This window comes from Dermacentor albipictus, chromosome 5 (assembly GCF_038994185.2).
Source record: "Dermacentor albipictus isolate Rhodes 1998 colony chromosome 5, USDA_Dalb.pri_finalv2, whole genome shotgun sequence".
NCBI classification, from domain to species: domain Eukaryota; kingdom Metazoa; phylum Arthropoda; class Arachnida; order Ixodida; family Ixodidae; genus Dermacentor; species Dermacentor albipictus.
The window spans coordinates 120,995,814-121,016,902 of record NC_091825.1 but is presented as its reverse complement, the minus strand read 5'-3'; the positions used below and the strand labels follow the sequence as shown (position 1 = coordinate 121,016,902).

At 48.8% G+C, this 21,089-nt stretch overlaps 1 protein-coding gene across 6 annotated transcripts in view; it reads left to right on the top strand.

Annotated features, from left to right (window-relative positions):
* The window catches only part of LOC135911612 (uncharacterized), a 567,380-nt gene that overhangs the window by 375,799 nt on the left and 170,492 nt on the right, over window positions 1-21,089 (top strand). The gene's annotated exons all lie outside the window — the stretch shown is intronic.

Sequence of the window (21,089 nt, the reverse complement as noted above, 5' to 3'; positions counted from 1 at the left end):
GAGTGTGTGTGTGTGTGTGTGTGTGTGTGTGTGTGTGTGTGTGTGTGTGTGTGTGTGTGTGTGGCTTCGAGGCTGCTTCGAGGGGAGCCGTGTTGTGTCTCGCCCCGCGTTCAACCCGCGCGTGCTCGTCTCACTGGATTGTCGCCCCGCTCTCTCCCCCATCCGAACTACTACATCCCCCTCTCCCATAAATAGTCCTCGATCGCTCGCCGGTCGCCGTCCTCCGCTCTTGCTTTCGCGCTGGAGAGCCCATTCCCCCATTGTTCCGCTTTCCGTTTTCGCTCGTGATGGATGACCGGCGCCTCTCGCGTCCGAACCCATCCATCCTTCCATCTGAACGATCTTATAGACCATTTCGCCCCTCTCTCTCTCTCTCTCTCTCTCTCTCTCTCTCTCTCTCTCTCTCTCTGCGTGTTGCGCTCAGCGCGCGCGCCCGTATGCACGTCTTTGCGTCTCGAACACTTTCACGCCGTTCCCATTTTCCTTGACGAATGGAGGGCGAGGTCTGCACTGTGGTTGCCAACTCGCGACGCGATAAAGCAACAGCGCAGGCCGCGAAGCGCGCGCTGAATTGCTGCCCCGCGAGCCCGCATGACGGATTCCGCGGCGCTTGATTTGATGCCATTGAAGAACATGAGTGTCCTGTGTACGTCTAAGAAGAGAGCGTCCTGCCTGGGGGCGCCGACTTACTGCGGAGGCCTAACGAGGGACGTACGGTGTTCTTTTTTTTTTTCTCCTTTTTTCGTTTCCCTTCCTCTTTTTTTTTCTTTCCACGCACCACTGCGCGCACAGGAGCGAACACTTAACAAGGAGCTTCGCGTACGTGGCCACAACGTCGTGGTCATTTCTGTGTCGCCGTTACACTAACGCCGTCCCAATTCGATCGGAAAGGATCAACTTCCGCACGACGACTTCTCTGCATAGCCTGTCCCAATGGGATCGCGTCGGCGGTGCTGTTCGCGTGGTATCTGCGACGAAGTAACCTTGCGGTTTGTATCCCGCTTCGGGTGTCGAGCGGACCGCGTGTTGAGAACTTGAAGAATCCATTACCGTTGAGAAGCCACGGGGGGAGGTGGGAGGGGGCAGGGTCCTTGGCTGCGCGGTTCTAAACTGCGATGCCTTGGACGAGCCGGCTTCGACGTCGGTTCGTTCCACAGCGGAACGAGTCGCGATAAGTGTTTTTCCGTGTCGGTTCGGTGCGTCGTATAAGCGATTCCGCGCGCTCGAATGTTGGATGCAGCGAGTCGTATATTACCGCAAAGCCGCGGCTCCGCCAGACCTATAGCTGAATGTCTCGTGATCGCAACGAATGGCGCAGCGCGTTTTCTTTTTTTTTCGTTTTTGTTTTTTAGTGTTTCTACATGTGTGGTTGTCTTTCGCGAAGGTTTAGTGAGTGATGTACAGCAAGCGCTGTCAATATCGGCCCGATGTAAAACAGCCATGGCCTGAACGTGAATTTGCCCAACGCTATCGGCTTAAACTTGTTCCGCTTTTTCCCGTGCTACTGACAGACCGGCAGTTTTACTTTTGTTGCTGTTTCAACAGCTGCTTACAGTTCGCAGTGACGCAGCTTTGATGAGTGGATACAGGAGTGAGGAAACACCATCGAACGACTTTTATGTCGAACATATATGCAGCATGCGCCGCGAAGCGTTTGGCCGAGTCTTCGGTGCCACTGGTTTTGTAGCCTGGTTCACTTCGCTTCGTATTGGAATGCGGGAGCTTGTGTTTCTTTCATCGCGTGAGCTTGTATGTCAACGTGTTAGTTCATATGTCGTTCCTACCACGCTGAAGTATCGTGCTGCGCTTATAACCTCTTCAACGTTCCCGTGATCCCATCACCTCTCTTTCTCTCGTCGCGTATTTCGCGTGTCACGTGTTCAACACTGCAGTCTCCCTCCGAAGTAGTGCTTATAGGAGGCAGACTTATTTGGTTGCGAACTGCTGAATAGCTGTAATGTTTCACTTCATCCTTCATTCATTTAGCAGACTAATAACATTGTGGAGAAGTCGGCGACATGCTGTACTAGTTGCTACATACCATATCCGTAATAAATAAATAAATAAATAAATAAATAAATAAATATATATATAAATAAATAAATAAATAAATAGCAGTTTAAGTATTAAGCTGTAGGGCAGACCTGGCGAAGAAACAATTACCATAGGAACGTGTATGATCAAGCCAAACAACAACATCAACAAAAAAAAACTAATTTTTTATTACTGACAAGCAGTGCTAAAATAATCTATTGAAGCGAAGAATCCGCACAGAGCTGCACAGCCCTCAGAGCCGAGCGCTGTAACAAGTGCAGTCAACTACAAAAGTTTACGGACCGCGGGATCTCAAAAAAACGTCCAATTTCCGAGAGGCCTGTAGCAGTGGTCAGTAATACTGGGCTGCGTTGTGAGGCTGCGCAGATGTTCAATTTTGTCCTCTTATTTCCTGTTCCGTTAAATATTGTGCTCGACTATACGCTGCCGCAAATGTTAGCAGCAGTAAATGGCCGCGTATTCTCCTCCGCACATTTATACGCGCACGCTTACACAACGCGCGCTTTTGAATTATCTCACCATTGATGTGCACACAAAGTCAGAAGGCGCCCCATTATCTCGTGGTTGTAGGAATGAGTGCTCGAAAGCATCACTGCCCGCGAAGAATGAGTAAAGGCCCCCGCGATCATTAGTGTGCTTTTTATTGACTCTGTAGCCGATAACCGTGACAAATTCATCCAAGTCGTCGGCATTATTGCCTTACAGATCGATAACTCTCCATCATCATTTCGGTGCTGGCCTTTCGCACGTGGTCTCGTTTACCGGTAATCGTTGTATTGCCCAGATCTGCACGCAATGACGCAATCGTTCTGGCTAGTTTTCTCCTTCACGCGCGAGAAGGCTAGTCAAGAGTGCGTTTTCTGTTTTGGTATTCACCGCCCAGCAAGATTGAGTCGATCGTAAGTCGGAAGCACCAATAACCTACGTACGCGATTGTATGTCGATTACACGCGTACAATCAGGGTTAGTGTTAGCAATGGCAACAAATAAAATCAACGGGGGATGGGGCACGCAGTAAAAATGACAGAGCAGGGGCCTGCGCGGCCTCGCCAAGTGCTCTGCGGTCGTCGGCGATGAAAGCGCGAGGCATCACGGGAAAATTCAGTGCGTTATAGTCGATTCGCAATATAACACTTGGTTAAAAGGTAAACAAAAACCCGGGGCACTTCGCCGACCAAATAAAGATTTACCTGTGAACAAGGCTTCCGTGTGGGAGCCGAAACGTCTTCTTTTCTTTTAAATCTTTATTTGGTCGGCGAAGTGCCCCGGGTTTTTGTTTACCTTTTAACCATGTTTCATCCCCACCAGACGGGCTTCCGTCAAACACTGAACTTCAATATAACACTTGGTCACAGACTTTGTCGACGACGGAATTCGCAGTTCCGCCTCTCTCTCTCTGTCTGTCTGTCTGTCTGTCTGTCTGTGTGTGTGTATGTATGTATGTATGTATGTATGTATGTATGTATGTATGTATGTATGTATGTATGTATGTATGTATGTATGTATGTATGTATGTATGTATGTAATTCCCCTTTTTGATTCCCGAATGCTGCTATTAGTGTCAGGCCTCTCAATTTGCGGGTCTTGTGCTAGTGTAGGCGTCCACAGTCGGTCGCCAGCGCTCAAGCGCGAAGAAAACGCAATACAACAACAGATGCGAGATTTACAGTACCGGCATCTACGCTGTGCGGCTTCCGGTGCCGCGGGACTGCCGCCACTCACTAACATTGTCTCTCAAAGCGACAAGCAGCGCAAAAAAAGAAAGAAAGAAGAAAGAAAGGAGACATTGTTTTCTTTTCTTTGGGGCGCGCCCCTCAAGCTCTCGCTTGACAGCGTGCTCTCAAACACGTCAAGCCTTTGTGTACCGCCTGCAAAGGAGCTTATTAAGATTTAACACCCTCCAATGGGCCGCAGGTTACCGAGGGCATTGTAGAAACTGCTAACGTCCTTCCCGAAGTGTCACAGTTCGGCCCGTGAGAAGACACTGGCTCCGTGTGTAACCCGGGGGGGGGGGGGGGTAATAGCAACTTCAAACTGCTGCTCTACGTGTACTGTAGCGATAGCTGTGGCCGGCGTACCTTAGCCCCAACAGGATCGAGAACCCTCAGCGAAAGGTATAGTGAAGGGCTGAAGGGCTTGCCGAGTACAAGCCACGTATACTATAGTCCTTCCGTGATCGTTTCGCCATGCTCGCGTTACGCACTACAGGGCTTAGCTGTCTTTAATGGGCCAGTCCTTGTAGTACTCGTCCCTGGTTGGTTGCCCCAACCCGTGTTTTACGTCTCTCTGTACACGCGGCACGTATGCCTCAAGTGTATACACGTCGGTTGAGCCATCAACCGTGGGCAACACTGCGTGCGTGCGTGTGTTTTCCTAACCACAGCGTGCGGCTCAGGTGTGGACGCCACGTATCCGTCGTGCCTGGGAAGTGCGTGGTGCAAGCAGCTTTTGACGGCTGTGTGTGCGCGTGTGTGTGCGTGCGTGCGTGCCCACGCTATACTCCCGCGCCTGTATCAGCAGCCCTGTTGGAGCGGGCGAAACTTTCTCGCGGTGTCAGCCCGCGAGCGCGCGCAGCGGTCGGTCTTGACACCGTTTTGTGTAACGCCCGGGTTAACGGCTGCGTAGACGTCGGCGCCGCGACGGGGACGTGCCGACGCCGCCTCCCCCCGCCTGCCTAGCGTTCGTGTGGGTCCCCGACAATCGCTTTGAATGGTTACGCGAGCGAGCGAACGCCATCTTGGCGAACGCTCTGGAAGATTAGCATTAACCCGCTTTGGTTCCGTGCGGACACAGCGGGAACCGCATTTCTTTCTTTATCTTTATCTTCTCCTTATTCTTTTATCACCGCGACCCGACCCGCTCGCTGCGAGCTTGGTGTGTATGCGTTTAGCCGTTATCGTGAGCGCGCGACGGGCACTTCGGTTTCACCCGACTTTTCGACTCGGAACTGTTCGGTTGCGTTACGTACACCGTCTCCTTTATCGACCCGGCTCAACGCGTGAGTTCGCGTTGTGTTTGTGTGGGCTTTCGCGCTGCTACCTCGCTCGAGTAAAGCGTTGCGAGACGTCTCTCGCGGGAGCTTCGGTGCAGTGTCGATATAAATAAATAAAGACATTGAATACGGTCGGTATGGGTGATGCTTGCGTAGAACACTATTGCAATCGAAAATGGTCAGTCCTGCTTGCAAGCAAGCGTCGATACGCTCTGACGTATATCGTGGCCGATCTCGAGTGAGTGTCTCTGAGTTTAAGCAGACGACAGGGAAATCGCGATTGATCACGAAGCTGATCTCGGCTGCAGTTTGGTATCTTTGCCCTGGTTTCCATGTCTCTTAACGGCAAGTGGACTTCTCGTTTCGCGATGTCAATCTCATACGTACTACAACGAGCGTTTTATTAGTGTTTGCTGCGCCGTTACTTAGGAACGAGGTCTTCTGTCCGACTCTCTCTCTCTGTCTCTCTCTGTCCTGCTTACCACGAGTGCTTTTTTGAATGCGCAAGTACGACGTCGGAAGCAATACTTTACGGCGTTGGCCTTGTACAAGTGCACATGCCCGCATGGAGATGCATCTTTGCGAGACTGTAACACCATGCTCTTGCCGGAGGTACGACATGCGTAATGGAAAATTTCACTAGCGTACATTTTCGTATCGCGTCCGCCAAACTGCAAATCGCGTCTGCCAATCTACAATGTTTATATTAGCTTCGACTGGGGTTTGTTGGTATGGCCTGCGGTTTGATCGTATATGCGAAGGATTCGTTTACGGTTCGCATACTCGTGTTTAATGTTCGTGTTAAAACCACACGAAGCCAGCTGAAACTAGGTTAGGGTAAACAACGGGAAATTTACCTGCTCTTTTGACTGCCGATATAGTAACGTGGTAAACGAAAACGAAAGCGGTCGGAAATGCAACTTGCCGCAGGTCGGAAGACGTGGGTTCGACTCCCAACTGCAGCAAGATCTATCTTTTCGTCCACTTCGGAATTTACGCAACAGCGGTGAGCTCGTCTGTTAAATATTCAGCATATCTCGAGGGAGATATTTCGCCTCTAATGTATGCTCGGCAAGGGAAGTCGACCGTAAAGCTCTCAACATCTCGTGACGCAACCGCACCACTCCATTGCGCTAGTTTGAAAGCGTCTTCGCCGTTCCTTGCGCAACAAGTGTCGTGTAAGCTAAATAAGCTTCGAGGCCGCTGCAGGCGACATTAACATTAAAGCGGGTCCACTGCGCATCGTCTGCTGTCCGCGCTGTCGTCGTCTGGAACCAGCCTGATCAAGTATAGTGCAGCCAAGCGCTAAGTTTTATAGCTTGTCGTCTGGTAAAAAAAAGGACATTGGCTGCGCTTCTCCTTTAATGAGAAGCGTTGTTTCACTTGTGTTTCTTGTCATCGCTTTCACGGTGAGCGCGGACGCGTTTCGTATTGAGTTAGGCGACGCTGGACATCCGCGTACTCTTGTCGCGGTGTCGGGAGTAATTGGTGTCTTTGATAATTGTGCTTGCTTCGTCATGGCATTTTCTTTCTTTCCGTTCCCAGGTGGAAGCACGAGCGTGTGTTCGGATACTGAATGAATTCTATGCATTAGCTGAGTACACTCTCTGCGGCTATATGTAGAGTGGTCAGCGATTCGAGCGCGGCGCATCGCTGCCTGCACTTCTTGCGCCACCAGTGGGTGCTGGGGACACCAAGCTGATGCATTATTGCAGACGTCTCCACTAGGCGTCTATAAGAGCCCCAGTGTTGCTTCGGGGCGTTGAGCTTCACCGATCAATCAATCAATCAGTCAATCAATCAATCAAATGCTTATCTTGTTCACACTATGTATACATATTAATCACCTGCTCTAATTCGTACAGATCACTTTTTGCCATTCGTTGGCTCACTGGCTACGGATTTCTGTAAAGCCCCTCAAACTTCGTAAAGTAGCGCCACGCTTTGCAAAATGCCGCCTCCTCCTCGCGCGCTCTGGCCGAGGCCTACGCCGCGTTGCTATTGGCCTAATAGCATCACGTGGGCCCTCGCGCCGTGCTTCAGCGCCATTTTTGCTCGAGAGGGAGTGGCGAGGAGCGCATGGTTGCGCCTTTGTTACGCTCGATCGGTGTAACGCTGAGCGGTGTAGCGGAGCGTGAAAGAGAGGAGAGACGAGGGGGAGTGAAGGCGAAGGAGGAGAGTGTCGCTACTTTACGAAATTTAAGGGACTTTAGACTTCTGGTATCGACGGCGCCCTCTGGATCACAGATGCATATTTCAAAGTGTATGCTATGGCCGCATGCGGCGGAAGCTGTTGCGGGAGCCGGAAACGCGTCATAGACATCGGGTTTCTGGACACCACCTTATTAAGCACAGGCTCGCGGGCTCGTTTTCTTGCGCGCGTTCTTATGGGGGCGGAATGCAAAAAAAAAAATAGAAACGTTCTGGTACTGTGCTTTGTGGTCCGCGTTAAAGAACACCCCGTGGTCAAAATTAGTCCGGAGCTCTCCTCTGTGCCGTCCCTCATGACCCACTGTGCCAATTTGGTACGTTAAGCTTCACACTTGATAAAACTTTCAACGTTTCCTTTTTTTTCTTTTTTTCTTTTTTACAGCAAAGCTGTTACCCTCTATTTGGTCGGAATTGTTCGTGGGCTCGTGCTCACCCAAAAACAGTATTGCCACCTATAGTCGGATACAACTTTAGAAAAAAGGGGGCGTTTACTCCTCCGAGGCGGATCCACCAATGGGCGCGCACTCTGGACCAACGTCATGCGCCGGACGGCCAGTGACTTCGCCGCTTCGGTCATCTGGGCGGGGCCTCCCCTTTTTTCTAAAGTTGTATCCGACTATAGTGGCCGTGGCCACTCAGACAGGCCTCAAACGGCAGCTTCAAAATGGTTTTGTCTTTAAGTTCTCGCGTAACAGATTTATGTTTTCTTGTAGATACAAATTATAGTCTGCATCTATCACGTCTACAGGTTGTGTCTAAGTCGTACCTTACGAATTTTTCGACGCAATTTACCTTGAAAAAATTAATTAGGTCGAAGAGGCGCTTGCGCTCGGTGGTGGGTCTACAAGAATGAGGATACATGCTGCACTTGCGTGGCGTATGTCGGTTGTATTGGTGGTGCTTATGCCCCCTTTCACAGGGTGGAATGGAGGCGGGTTTTTAAAAATGCTATCGATTTCCATGGCTACCCAACGAGAAAACTTGCCCTTCCGTCGCGTAAGACGAATCGCTATAAAGAAATGATGCGTGAAATGAAATAAACTGGAAAGGAAAAGCGGTGGTGGTGACACTCGAACCTGCGACCGTACGCCCAGAATCCGAGTGTCTCGCTCACTGGGCTAAACACCCAGTTTTTTTTTAATCACCCACGCCTGCAGCAGGTGAATATGTCTAAGCCATATGAACGTGTTATACCGGTAATACGAAACAAGTGTTAAATGATTGCAGTTTCTATGAAAGCTTTGTTGAAAGATTTTGTGATGGGGGAATAAAAGACATCTCTGGGACCACATGTAGAGCCGATTTGGAGCATTTCAGGCAAAAGGAAAATTACGATTTCGCGGAACTTTAATGCCAAACACGCTACATCCCCGATGCATTTCGCTGGTCGCAGGATGTGCCTTCCATTGGGGTTTTCGTTCACCGACCGAAATGCAACGGATCTCTGGTGGCGCATTCGCTTCACGTCGTGCAACACACACAGATAACCATTCACTGAGTCGACAAGGTGATAAGGAGCGATGAGGGGTTAGGTGGGTCTCATGACCCTTGATGATTGTTCGACGCTGATGGATGAGGTACTAAAGAGCGATAAGGGCTTGTAATAGTCGGATCAATTCTAATAGCGTCATAAGCATTGATAAGGGTTGATAAGGGTCGAGTCAAGTCCGATAACGTTGATATTGCTACGGGGTAGTATTCCCAATGACCAAGAGCCGAGCAGGAAGAAGAAGAAGACGACGATTGGAAGCTAGCGCGGGCTGTTGCCTCTTGGTCAACTGCGGCGTATAGCCTTGTAAATATACTTGTAAATAGCTTTTCGTCGGTGTCTTCCTACGTAACATATTTGGTGGAGGTGGACGTTCCCTGTACCTCGTCACGGAGCTTCGCAGTGGACGGTACGTCGAGCCTACCTTCATGGCTCCCGGCGACGCCAACCCGACACCACCGGCTCCGACACCTGCTGCCACTTCGACGACCTACATCACCCTCTCCGCTCCCCGTGATCCTGGCGTATTCTCGGCAAAAGATGGGGAAGACGTCGAGGACTGGATCAATACAATATGAACCGATATGAACAATATGAACCGATAAGATTTGCTAAGGGTCGTGTCATATCCAATAAGGTTGATAAGGACATATAATGATTAAAAAGCATCGGATCGATTGCAATAATGTTGATAGCGACCGATAAGCTTTTATACAGGTCGGATAGAGTCCTATAAAGTTCACAACAACCGATAAGGGTTTATAAGAGTGGGATCTAATCGGATAAGGATGATTACTACCGATAAGGGTTGATAAGAGTTTATACTGGTCGAATCAGGTTTCATAGCATCGCCAATGACACCGAGCTGCATGGACATGAGCAAGTGGGGCAACGCCTATGCAGACTTAGCCAACTCCATGAGGAGTTTCTGAATTATTTTCTTTTTTTTTTACGACAAACTATGTGTGTTACCCCCGCTTTTCTGTATCGTGTATGTTTCTATAATATGTTTCGAGGGCCATCCTGCAGATTGTGCCATCTAAAAATGTGCGCCGATACCGAAGATATAGACTTGGTACAGGTGGTACCGGTGGTAGCGGTACCATCTGTTCATTGTACACCTGTTATATTGACACCAGCATGCAATACCACCGCACGGTGGCGGTGGTGGTAAGGGGAGCATTTTCGAATGATTCCTTCGTGACGAACTAGCGTTTTTGAGACGCTTTCGTTGGGACGCTGCGTCTCTGGTCGAAGACGCAGGCGCCGCAGTTTGACACGTTGTGGGCCTCTCAGAATAAATTCTACTCTTCGAACACACCTTCCTCACCCCCATACTCGCTCAGTAAGACTATTTCAACGACTTCAACTGGAGGTTGAATCGCCCTTCCAACGTTTTCCACATCTCATAGTCACTGAAGTTTATGCTCGATCATTGTAGCCTGCCCTCCGGTGGTCTGTTTTCCCATAATTCTCATCATTCAGTAAACAACAGCTCACTGCAGACGTATGGCTTGCGCAAAGCGCGAGAACTGCCTCATTGTTTGGCCAGCAGACCTCGCCACGAATTCTTCGAGGTGCGCTGCAGCGTCTGCATAGGCCTGCCTTTCGCTTGCCTCAAGGCCTGCCCGTTCATTCATCGAACGCCTCGCCGCAGGCGACGGCATTTATCACGCCTCCCGTTCGTGATGTCGACTAAATACACGCGCGCGCGCGTGCGCGATTGTTTTCCGATCTAACTCGCCCTCGCGCGCGCATTTCGCATTTCGGAAGCTATACAGCTGACACAAAAGAGAATTAGGCGCGCGGCCTTCTGAGCGCATAGTCGCTTCTAGCGCCAGCTCCTTGGGTCTGCTTTATTTTTCTGCGTTCATGGCCCGCAATGAAGCATAAATAATCGATTAAGCTTAGGAAAGACAGACACACACAGAGAGAGAGAGAGAGAGAGAGAACAGTTATGAATTGCTTCCAGCAATTAAACGTCAGAGGATGGCAAACGAACAAAAGGTGGCAGCTCCTATAGCGTTCGAAATGTTCACGTGGCGTTCGTGAATGCTGCTGGAGCGCAATTCATCGAGAGCTCTGCCGCCTCCAGAGATACCTGTGAGCCGGCATTAGGAGTGCAGGTTTTATGTTCGTGATGTTTGAATACGCAGAACCGAGGTGCGTTCACTGGCTTTATACTTTGTATTTCTCCCAAAGCTCACCGGTTTAGTGTATACGCCGTCTGTTGGGCGAGGAACGCGCTATCAGCATACATTCGAACGCTAACAATTCCGAAACTATACTCCAATTATTTGTTCCGCTTCCAAGTTCAGCTGAACTTGTAATGGGGGCATTATTATTATTATTATTATTATTATTATTATTATTATTATTATTATTATTATTATTATTATTATTATTATTACTTTATTGTTGTTGTTTCTTTGAAAACGTGTTGTCTTCTTTCTGTTCCGAGCTTCGCACTTTGTCTCGAGCATACTTTCTAGCTGCATTCCTCCTCTCCTGTCTTCTCAACGTTTCGCTCTCCCTCCGTGTGTGTGTACTCCGTCTCTCAATTGTGTGTTATTGCTGTGTTCTTGCTCATCATTATGTGGCGGTTTGTCCAATTATTATTTGTTTTTGTATTCTTTCGTCTAATTGTTGTATTCCATAACTATTGGTTCTAGGTGTCACATTTTCACCCTCTTTTTGTTTCTCTGCGCACCAGCACTCAGACGTCGATGTTGTTCCTCGGCGCGCTAAATGATTGACTGATCGATTGATTGATCGATTGTATGATTGAGCTATTTATTTATTTATTTATTTATTCACTTATCGTGTAAAGATATATAAACACCAGCCATACATGCAGAACTATGACCGGGCTAGCAATGGTCTCCTGAAAGGGCCATCACGTTCACGTATCCGCGCGATAATTACAGGAATAAGTGATAAGCAAGAAGCAGGCACGCCACGACGCCTCACATCACTTACAAGGAGTACGAGCACTACGAAGAGAATCGGGCCCTGTAGTTCTCGGCACATCGCGCCGAGAATATATATATATATATATATATATATATATATATATATATATATATATATATATATATATATATATATATATATATATATATATATATATATATATATATATATATATATGTGTGTGTGTGTGTGTGTGTGTGTGTGTGTGTGTGTGTGTGTGTGTGTGTGTGTACGATCAAGATGAACAATCACGAGCTTATTGGCATCGGTCACCAACGCCGTTCCAAAATGAACACTCGCAACATTTTTTTTTGTAACATTCTGTTCTCGTTTCCGCGACCAAATTCACGAAGTGTTTCTTTTTTGTTTCTTTTCGTAAGCGCTCCTTAACATTGGCCGAGCCGCCTTCGCTAATAATATATCCACGCATGAGGAACGGCAGGAATTTTCTCTTACGAACAATTTCAGCGTAGCAGCTGTGTGTGTATGTGTGCGTGCGTGCGTGTGTGTGCGAATACGCGTGCCCCGATTGTCTGACGCGACGACTCTCGCCGTACATTTTCCTCCGCGGTGCACGGAGCCGGTGGTGCGGGTGTCGCATATAGATAGCCCCGAGATGGAGTGTAATGGAATTGGCGTTCGCATTGTTGTTCCGTCCGATTCGCGCCGCTGATGATTCACCTGACCGATAAAGCAGCGGTGGAAGGGAGCGTGTACGCGAGGCGTCAAGCCATAGCGAGTATAATAACGTATGCGCGCCTCGTATTACGGAGCGCCACCAGGAGCGCGGCATTGAGCGGCTGCGCTCTTTCGATAAGCGAGGGGGGGGCGTGGCCGGGACGCATGCCTTTTGCCTGAGCGCTTAATTAGGCGAGGAACTCGCTCGCGTTTAGTTTGCGATGCGAAGTGTAACGCGTGCTGTGGAAGAGCGAAGGCGATCGCGTGTATGTATATGTATGCGAGCAACAGGTGTGTGTGTGTGTGTGTGTGTGCGCGCGCGCGCGCGCGCGTGTGTGTGTGTGTGTGTGTGTGTGTGTGTGTGTGTGTGTGTGTGTGTGTGCGCGCGCGCGCGCGTGTGTGTGTGTGCGTGCGTGTGTGTGTGTGTGTGTGTGCGTGCGCGCGCGCGCGCGCGTGTGTGTGTGTGTGTGTGTGTGTGTGTGTGTGTGTGTGTGTGTGTGTGTGTGTGTGTGTGTGTGTGTGTGTGTGTGTGTGTGTGTGTGTGTGTGTGTGTGTGTGTGTGTGTGTGTGTGTGTGTGTGTGTGTGTGTGTGTGTGTACGGAGCGCGCGTTCGTGTTCGCAGCGCATTCCGGCGCCGCTGATCAAGATGTTGTTGTGCCTTGATGTCCCTATATGTAGGTGAAACAGCTGTCCGCGCAGACTAAGCGGTTAAGTTGGTTAATTGGCTGGTTATTTTCTTTTTTCTTCAGATTTTTTTTTCTTTCTCGAATGGGGGTTCGTTTCTGCACGGTGGTGCTCAAAACGGAAACGTTCTTATCTGCGCAGCAATGTTATGCCATTTCAGAATTTTTCTCTTTCATTCTGCTTGCTGAACAGGAATTCAGAACTGCCGTAGTTTATGTTATCTTTGAATTTTCATTGTTTTTTATTCTCTTGCGTCTGCAATGACTCACTGGGGAATTGATTGATTGATTTGATTTGATTGATTGACATGGAGTTAAACAAACAGGTAGATTCAACTTCCCGCTTAATTTTTGCTCCGATTTTGACGCTCGCGGAAGGCCCTGAATCATTCTTTTGCGGAGCGAACGTGTGACGGCGCAGTTTAAGCGACACGCAACTTCAGTTTTCCTCACAACCTCAAATACTATATCGCGCAGTTTCTGTCTTGAACCCATTTCGACGCGCACGTACTCTCGCTTATAACTTCAGGGCAACTGGATCAGTCATTGGCGCTCACTGCCTAAGGTCAAGGTAGCAGGTTCGATTCCCACCTGCGTGGTGCGGAGGCGGTATGTAGGAATGGCTTTCGCCGGTTTCTGAGCCGAATCAGGAGTCGTCCACTAATGCTGTAATCGACACCACTGCCCCTCTTAGACGGCGTTTGACTTGCACCCACTCGGTATCTTGGTTTTCGGAAGCAACCAATAACCTTATGCGCCTCCTATAATATCCTTAACCTTTGCTCTCTCATTTCGTGCCCTGGTTGTCGCCTCATTAGCATAATAGCCTAATTTAGAAGCGGCCTTGCCGTTCCTAGCTGAGCGTCATGCGTCGCTATTCCTCGAACCATCTGTTACCTTGTTTTAATGTATCATTCATTACGATGGCTGACAGCAGTGGCTTTGCGCTTTAAGCGACTAACGCGAAGGTTGCCACAGTTAAGCTCGCCGGTAAAGGCACGTTGGCAGTTACCTAATAGTAAAGTGGGCGGGCCGTCGAGAAGCGCGACGTCGTTCGCTCGAGGACGCCTCCCACCTAGTTAAGTCCGCATTCTGAATAGTTACGTTGGCTTTATAGCGCCTCCTGGAGACGTCAGCCCAGCGTACAGCTTTGCTCCCGGTTCTAGGACGAAAAAGAAGAGGAAAGACAACAAGAAGAAGGAAATCTTGTGATTATGGGGCACGCATCAAGCGAGCTAAAGGCTTACTTCGACACGCAGATCCGGGCATCGCAATCTCGTGGCGGGAAGGACAGGCTAGATGCGATAGCGCGTGGCTTATACTTCCGTTGATTAATGGATGGTTAGGTGGCGTTGTGACGAGAAGGGCGGGTGCATAATTTGGATAGGCCTTAATTAAGATCGCAACCTTGCGTCAGGCGCTTGGCAGTGGTCGTTACCTAGCCTTCTTCTCGCTGGCGAACCACTGTGATTAATGTGCCCAATTAAGCCGAATATAAGGCGCCGGTTCTTTGTGTGACGTTTGTTTCTCGTTAGATTCCTCACCGCTACAACGCGTATTGCACAAATGTTCTTGTTTTTTTCCTAGTATGTATAACGCACCATATACGGGCTCCGGCACGACTGTCACGAATACCTTGCTGCAGTTGTATCCGTTAATACGTCGACGCTGATCTGGAATGGGACGACCTCATTAAGAGTAGCATTCCTCAGGTTGTCGTCTGCTGATACCGTTCTAATTGAACACGGATTCGAGCTGTGCCTGGTTGTTTGATACCAATGCAGATAGTATGCCGTCACTGTGTTTACCAGAAATAGCGGGCAGTTCTTTTTCTCAGTGCATTAATGGCGCTGTTACATTCCGCGTAGGGCCAGTACTGGTTAAATGCGTCCAATTTGGACGGCCGTGTTGAGCAGTCGTCAGAACGGAATTTCACTCTCTACAAAGACTCTGAAGACAAAGGAAGCATGATTCTAAGCGTGACATCGATATCCAGTCAGTGAAATCAGAGTCCGTTGGAAAGATTGTGACTTACGGTGAACTCTTATACCGTGGTAGTCAGCTTCGCTGTACTGTGTATCGCTCTCTCTCTCTCTCTCTCTCTCTCTCTCTCTGCATATTCGATATTCGCGATCGTGGGCAAGGCAGAAGGCCACACCGCAATCTTTGATGAAATTGTTTGTGACCAAGGTAGGTCGATTTATTATATCCGCATAGCTCGCTTTGGGATAAACCTATCCTTCACAGGACCACATTTACTGCGTAGCTAGTATTGTGAGGAAGGCCGAAGCTTACAGCGAAGGATGCGCCGTCGTCATTTTTGGACACTTATATTGCCATATATATCTGGTAATTACAAGAACATAGAGCACTGCAATGGGTGCCTGTGGTATGTGCGTAGAAATCGTGTTCGTACCATGCGATCCATTCTAACGCCAGCTTGGTCCGTGTCATCTTCTTTGTCATCGCCGACTTCAACCTTGCCGTTTCTTCAGTTGCAGCCTCAGGTGGCAGCTTCAGCAGGTTATACATAGGCGTAGCTGTGAAGCCGGCGTGCCTATCTCCTTTCATGTAGTTCTGTCGCTTCTACTTTGTCGAATGGGCTGACTTCAACGCATAACTTATAGTGGGCATTATGTGGTCTGAATTTTCTTTTTTTTTATGTTTGACTCTTGTGACGATTCGTTTCGATTGCGTGTATCCTGTTTTTTTTTTTTCTTCCTTTTCTTTTCATTCACATGTTCCGCCTGAACCAGTTACACGAATTAAATATTAACGACGCATATTGTACTCCAATGTATATATTGTGTTCCGCCCTTTATGCACACCAGACACGGTCCCTGTAGAACTACTCACAGTGTTGGCAATAAATCCGTAATAATGAAACGAAATTTCCTTCACGTAATTACTCATTGTTTGCGTAAGTACGACGGCTCCCTGCCGGTCACGTGACGGGCGCAGCACACACCTCACTGTAGTCTCTGTTCTTTGTTATTCTTTCATTCCGGAGCACCGGGTCTCTTTCGCTGGTCATCCGAAACTCCTCTTAATTCGGTTACAGCGTCAGCTAGCTTAGCCCGCGGGTGCAGCGCGACGACCACTCCGCACTCAATTTGTCTCCACTCTCGAAAACTGCGTTATCGTCGAGAAATGCGGAGGCGGTCCCTCTAATCCTCTCGTGTTTCTGCCTGTATATAGTTTCGTTCTCGCTCGCCTCCCTTTCGAATGCTTCTATGTGGGGCTCGTGTCGTCAGCCAATCAGCAACGAGAGGCGGCTGCATGCGCGTTGCAGAGAAGAGAGAGTAGCAGGAGGGCATCGCCCGTTGCGCGCCGCTAACCCTTCCGTGAAGCTTCTACTCGGTTGGCGCGGTCGCACCAAGGACAATCACATGCGAACTTACGAAGCAAACACACATTGACGTTAGAGAAAGCACACGGGAAATTAACTGTTTCTTTTAAGCTGAAATGTGGAAATGTAAGAAGACTAGTGAAAGGGGACGAAGAGACAACTTGCCGCAATATGGAGTCGAACCCACGTCTTCCACGTTACGCGTGCGATCCTTTTAGCGGCAGAAGTACACTGAAAAGAAAACCTGAATCAGTTTATACTGATATAGCATTCTTTGAAAACCTCATTTTTATTCATTTTTGGAAATAGTAGGTTGCTTACTAGAAGAGAAAATGAAGGTCAAAGCTCAATATTTTGGAATTTCGTTCCGAAACTTGAGCGGCCAGTACGTCAGTATGACGTCACGAATTTCGAAATAATTGTTTCGCATTTTGCCGGCGTTTGGCTCAGAGAAAGTTCCCCAAAGTTGCCGTACTCAGTCTTTAGGATACGATCAATTCTTACCGATAAAACAATTCACCAGGGCCTTCAGTAGAAGCCGTCAAAATCCGTGACGTCATAGTAATCCGGCGCGGGTACTTCAAGGCGACGTCACCACCGGTCTTTCATTTCTTTTCTTAAACCTTTCCTGCGTGCAAAGCCTATTCTCGTGGTAATAATGGCATTTTTGGGCGTATGCTAGTAGGTATAATCTACTACTATGGGTGAAATGGTTCTGCAGCGAAGCTGTTTATGGCTAGGGCTGCGTGCATTTTTCGTGTCCGTCGACAAATCTGTGTGGTCGAGACCTAGCACCATCAGCAATGGCTCGTGACACCGATTGCGCGTTCATCGTCGTCTCCTACCACAGCTGGCTCGTGGGCGCCCCTCGGCGTAACCGCGTGAACACGCTCGTGCCACATGCTCGCGTCTCCGTCGTCTTCCACAGTTGGCTCCGATGCCGCTCATCATGCTAGCGCTCCACTAATACTTCCCCTCCCTCTGCGAAGGCGCTGACGGCAATGGCCCACTGCCAGTCGGTGCGGTGATTTCGCCATCAAATTCTTTGCCTCAATCTATCGCTAATTGAAAACGCGAATCTATATAACGAATGTGTGACACGAATGAACGCGGATGTATAAAAACATGTATGTGCGCGTACCTGTCGTCACGATGACCTCCGGTCAAGACAATAAATGTCTTCGTATACGTTTATTAAAAATTCTGTGTCACCTCTTTGTCATCTGCTACACAACTTCGCCCCTCATACGCCTTCACAGAGCAATGGCTCATGATTTTTCCCCTCTACTATCCGTTTAAGCTACCGCGGCGGCTTTCGTCCATCATGGGCATTTGCGTATGCGCACGGGTTTGGGAGTGTTAGCCAGCGCCACCAGAAGGCCATAGTGGCGGATGCGGACACCCTCGGTTTCCCGTCTTCTCGCGCGCGGTTATGCAGAGGCGTATAATGGATGTCTCTTTTTCTGGTTCGTGGACGCTAACCGTAGCTTTCTCTGAACTGCTGGGAATTATTAGTATCAGCATGACGAACATCTATAGTATTATAACTTATAAAAGTATACGATATTAGTATACGAACGTCTTCTTTCCATTGCTCTCTTCTTTTCCTCCCCTTTATTTCCCTATTCGCTCTCATACTTTTTGTGGAGTAACGACGCGCGACCAGTTTCTTTGTCACGTCTGTTCCTTTTCACGTTCGCGTATACGCGGCTTAGGTGCACGGAACCTGGCGTATTGTTACTGCGCACGCTCCATTCTCGTCTCGTACAGTGCACGACGCTTGCGGCTGCTTATGCAAACGAGCCGCGCTGCCAGCCGGTGCTGCTCCAGAAGAGTGTACAAATGAGAACAGCCCCCCCTCTTGCCTCCCGGCCCTTGAAAGGGCTGCCTTCTTTATATTTCCCCCCTTTGTTTTCCTTTCTAAGCCTAACGAGGACCACGCAGGGGCAAACGCTGCGCCGGCTACTTTGCACGCTCTTGTTGTTTCCGAGCACGCCGTACGCGGACGACGCTCCAAACGGTAGCGTTGGAGAGGGAAGCAAACGGGCTGGCTAGTTACGCCAGTGTCTAGACTTCGTTGCCCCCCCTTGTAAGTCTAGCTAGCGGGCGCCAGGGTTGGGTCGCCTTTCGCGCGCCATTGTCTCTCGGGCAGGCCACACACAGCTCCCTTTCCCGTATCAGCGTCACCGGCGTATTACAATGGCGAGCGGTCGCGGGAAGAAGCGCGCATCGGAGTTGCCCTCCAAGGTCGTCTCTGCCCAAGCTGCACCCGTATGCACTCGCCTGTCTCGGTGAAGCGACACTGGAGGCGCGCTATTATAGTCGGGGTCCTACCTGGTGCCTGCGGAGGTTTGATTACCGAGCCGGCTGATTAGCGGTGAGTGGTGTCTTTTATTTGAATCGTATTACGTTGACTGTTCGCGGCGTTCGTGGTGACGCGATGATATCGTTCTGCTCGTTAATGTTCCAAGAGCTGATAAGGTGGCGCGGTGCATGGAGGGCGTAGGGAGGGCACCTTCCGCAGCTGCCACTGCTGCTATACCTTGTTCGATGCCGATGCCGATTCGAGCGACTTTAAGCGAATGGCCTTTTCGCCAGTCTCTTAACGAAGTATTTCATCCTGTGCGAATTCACAGAGCTATGCTTGTCTATGTTCCGAGGTGTATTAGCAGGACGTTCCATGGGACGTAGGACAAGAATAGGTCGTGTTGTGGAGGCGCGTCACAGGGAGTGCTATCTCTCCGTAATACGGGAGATGGCACTCGAAAGGTTTTACCTTCTGTTCGTATAAAAGCAAATAGTAGCCAATCGTAATGTTGGACGTAATATTAGGGAATCGGCAGGCCAGTGGTAAACATCGCTACATGAATGCAAATGTCTGTGAATTCGGCGCCTAGTCTTTAGCTGTTCATTAACACGTGAGCCTTCTTTTTTTTTCTTTTGTCGCTGTTCACGAACAAGTGCCGCAAGAAAAGGCGTGTTCTCTGAATACTGTTGCTGCCTGTGTGCTTAGTAACATTTTAACCACCGCGCGTGTGCATGGACGTAGGTACGGCAAGCGTACTTAACGAGCATATTGAAGCACGCAGCCGCTGCATGGTCCCAGTTTACCGTATATATTCGGTATACCGATGAGTCTATATGTATAGGTGACCTATACGTATGCAGGGTGTCCCAGCAATCATGGACCAAGGTAACGTTGTTTACCGTCGCTTGGAGGTACTCTGGTTATTTTTTGCACACCGCCCAATTACATAATTAGTCTTAATCTACTTCTCAAGTGTACGGGTTAGATGAAATTAGTCAATAAGAAAATTGTAGAGCAACGTGAACAGCTCCCGATACAGCTTTCTGTTGTTCAGTACGTGCTACTTAAAAGTGTTTTTTTCCGAGCGTGAAAGAAGCCCGCGAACATACGCAAAGTGTCTCAAACGGCCAGTCGCGCGGCAATTTTCGGTCTATTCGCGGTTTTCTTTCACCCTCGGAAAGACACTTTTATGTGGCACGCATTGAGCAACAGAAAGCTGTTTTGGGAGTTTTTCATGTTGCTCCACAATGTTCTCATTGATACTTTTCATTTGATTATAATATTTGAGAAGTTGATGAATTGATTAAGACTAATTATCTAATTAGGCGGAATGCAAATAACATAATAAAGTAATAATAATAATAAAGAAATAATAAATGTAATACAATAAGAAAAGTCCATGCGACGGCAAACAACATCACTCTGGTTCTGTCCAGCTACGGGCATTTGCATATTTTAACTCTTGGTGCATGACAGTTGGGGCACCCTGTGCACTTCTCGAAGGCACATTACGGTACTAACAGGCTTGTCTCGTTGGCTCTTTGATGTCTATACCGTTTATTAACGAACGTTGCTAACGAGTGCGCATTTCCAGATATTACGATCCGTAGACTACCGAACAGATTGTTATGAGAAAGCATGTAACATTTAATCGACACAAAGTTCAAGGCTATAATTTTACAGCCTGTCTAGAAAATACGTAGACTTCTAGAGAAAACTATATCAACCCAAGCGCTCCTTACAGATGGTTAACCAGCGAAGCTGATACGTGAGGCCCCGGTGTTTATCACTGGGCAAATCCTGGCGTTCACTGACGTTTTCAATTGTTGGTTATGTCTTCATGTTAACGAGCTTGCACATACGTTCGGCTGCGACGGAGTGAAGGACGTCAGTGACGGTATGCCCGCAGTCCGCCGTTGTCGCCTGCGTTCGAAGACTTGAGTTTGCTCGGTGGCGTGCTTAGCAGCATCCACCCGGCGTTGCTGCTTGCGATTCTTCGAAATGTAATTGCTTCAAAACTAAATCTGTCCGTCACGTAAGACAATGAATGGCTCATAACCCCTTCAGAAATGGCTCATACCCCCGTAAACGCGGCCTCCCCATTACGACGGCAGAAGGGAAGTGAAATTCTACGCTGGAATGACGAGCCGTAACAGAGCCAGCTATGGAAGAAGACGACGACGCTCGAGCCACTGCTGATGACGATAGCTTTTTCTACACACGGACATTATAGTGGGTAAAGTAGCCCTTAAAGGGAAGCTGAAAGGTTTTCCAGAAAAAATGAGTGAACATGTGTACATAATGGTTTTCAACCCTCCGAATTCGAATATCGTATCGAAATTGAGCGAAAG